General features: G+C 37.2%; 1 pseudogene; it reads right to left on the bottom strand.

Moving 5' to 3' along the window:
- Window positions 1-1,228: 1,228 nt before the first annotated feature.
- LOC109378504 (tubulin alpha-1A chain pseudogene) lies at window positions 1,229-2,173 on the bottom strand (annotated as a pseudogene).
- Between the last annotated feature and the right edge of the window lie 540 nt (window positions 2,174-2,713).

Here is a 2,713-nt window from a genome sequence, read left to right as displayed (position 1 = left end):
TAGGCCAAAGTCAAACTCAAATGAGGAATATATTTTGATCACCTGAATAACCAAATACATATTTTTCTTGTAAATCACAATATTGCACCCATTGATGTTCTCTTTTGTTTCATTCTTGCTTTATTTTGAATTACTTTTATATGCTGTGTACAATTCATTTTCACTTAGGGTGCCAAGAATATATTACACAATTGGGAAAGAATAATCTCTTTAAACAATAGTGTTGGGTAAAATTAATTGACATGCAAAAAGATGAAACTGGACCACACTATCTTACACCATACATAAAAATCAACTCAAAATGGATGAAACACTTAAACTAGATTTGAAACAGTAAAACTCCTAAAACAAAACATAGGGGCAAAGTTTGTTGACATTGGTCTTGGCAATGAGTTCTTGCATATGATATCAAAAGCACAGAGAACAGACAAAAATAGGACAAATAAGACAAATGAGACATCAAAAACAATGAAAAGGCAAACTATAGGACACGAAACAATATTTCCAAACCATATATTTGATTAAGGGTTAATATTTACAACATATAGGAAATGTCTACTACTCAAAAGCATAAAAAAATCTGATTTGAAAATACACAAAGAACTTGAACAGCCTTTTCCCCAACAAAGACATATAAATGGCCAATAGGTATATGGAAAAATGCTTAAAATTATCAATTATGGGGGAAATGCAAATCTAAATTTCAATAAGATATCACCTCACACTTGTTATGATGGCTAGTACCAAAATACAATACTACTACTACTACTACTACTACTAATCAAACAATAGGTGCTGGCAAGGCTGTGAAGAAATTAGAACTTTTGTACATGTAGGTATGGAAAACAGTATGGAGGCTGCTCAAAAAGTTAAAAATAGAAATACCATATTATCCAGTAACTCCACTTCTGGGTATAAAGCCAAAATAATTGAAATCAGAATCTCTAGGTATTTGTTCTTCCATGTTCATTGCAGCATTATTCACAAGAGCCAAGATATGGAGCCAACCCAACTGTCCATTAATAGATCAAAAAATTAAAAGTAGAACTTTTAGAGATCCAGCAATCATTCTATATCCACTTCTCATTCTATATCGAAATCAACTGAAAGCAGAATATCAGAGCTATCTGCACTCCCATGTTCACTGCATTGCTCAAAATAGTCAAAATATGGAAATAACCAAATATTTCCATCCACAAATGAATGGATAAAGATAATGTGATATATTTTACAGAGGAATAGTATTTAGCCTTAAAAAATAAGGAAGTCCTAACATTTGTGANCATGTGGCCAGAGGGAAGTGGATGTGGGTATAGGGTACCAGGTTGGTCTGGAATTCAGTCAGGTCAACTGTCAGGGCTCCATCAAATCTGAGGGAAGCAGTGATGGAGGACACAATTTGACCTATCAACCTATTCAAGATATTATAGGTTGGGGGCTCAATATAAATGTTTCTATGACAGATGTTGTAGATGGCCTCATTGTCAACCATGAAGGCACAGAGTGCTCCAGGGTGTGGGTGGTGAGGATGGAGTTGTAGGGCTCAACTACACCTGTGGAAACCTGGGGAGCTGAATAAATGGAGAGCTCTAGCTTTGATTTCTTGTCATAATCATCAGAGAGATGTTCCATCAGCAGGGAGGTGAACCCAGAACCAGTTCCTCCACCAAAGCTGTGGAAAGCCAGGAAGCCTGAAGACCTGTGCACTGGTGGCCAGTTTCTGAATTTGGTCCAAGACAAGGTCAGTGATCTCCTTGCCAATGGTGTAATGCCCCCAGGTATAGTTCTTGGCAGCATCTTCCTTGCCTATAATGAGCTCCTTGGGGTAAAAGAGCTAGTGATAGGTGTCAGTGTGAACTTCATCAATGACCATGAGTTCCAGGTCTACAAACCCTGCCCCGGGCACATGCTTGCCAGTGCTTGTCTTACTGAAGAAGTAATTTCCTCCTCCCATGGTTTTGTCACCTTGTATCTGGCCAACCGGCTGGATGCCATGTTCTAGACAATAGAGCTCCTAGCAGGCATTGCTGATCTGGGCATCAGCCCGGCCAACATGGATGGTGATGCACTCACGTATGGTTGCTGCTTTGCAGCTGCCAGGAGGATGGCTGAGAGGAAGACGCTGTTGTTTCTTACAGAGTGACTCAGGCCATCGATGTGAGAGAACCTGCATAGCTATATCTTAATTCACTTATTCAGTTCTTATTTTTGATGGACATTTTAGTTGTTTCCTGGTTTTGGCTACCACAAAATATTTGATTACCTATTTTTCTACATATATTTTGTTTGTACATTTGTAGACATTTCTGTTGACCACGTGTCAGAATAGAATTTCTAAATCATAGGGGATGTATGTGTTTGGCATCAGTGATTATCTGTAGGTTTCCAACACTATCAATTCACACTCCCACCAGAAGAATGTTAGACTTCCAATTGTTTATCCTTAGCCATTTAAGTGGGTATTTTAATCCTATTTATGTTTTATTTTGTATTTCCCTTATGATGGGTGAAGGAAATATCTTTTCATATATTTATCAGAAATTTTGTCTCTTTTGTATGGTGACTATTCCACACTTTCGTTAATTTTTTAAAAGTGATTGTTGATTTTCCCCCACTGATCTTAGGATACTGCACATATTAATATTAATTGTATGTTTAAGATATGTTCCTTTACTCCATGACTTGAATTTCATCTCTTAATGGTATCTTTAGA

This window comes from Hipposideros armiger, unplaced genomic scaffold (genome assembly GCF_001890085.2).
Source record: "Hipposideros armiger isolate ML-2016 unplaced genomic scaffold, ASM189008v1 scaffold_2078, whole genome shotgun sequence".
In the NCBI taxonomy this organism is placed as follows: Eukaryota; Metazoa; Chordata; class Mammalia; order Chiroptera; family Hipposideridae; genus Hipposideros; species Hipposideros armiger.
Note: the sequence above shows the minus strand (reverse complement) of the source record. Positions and strands in the feature narration are given on the sequence as shown.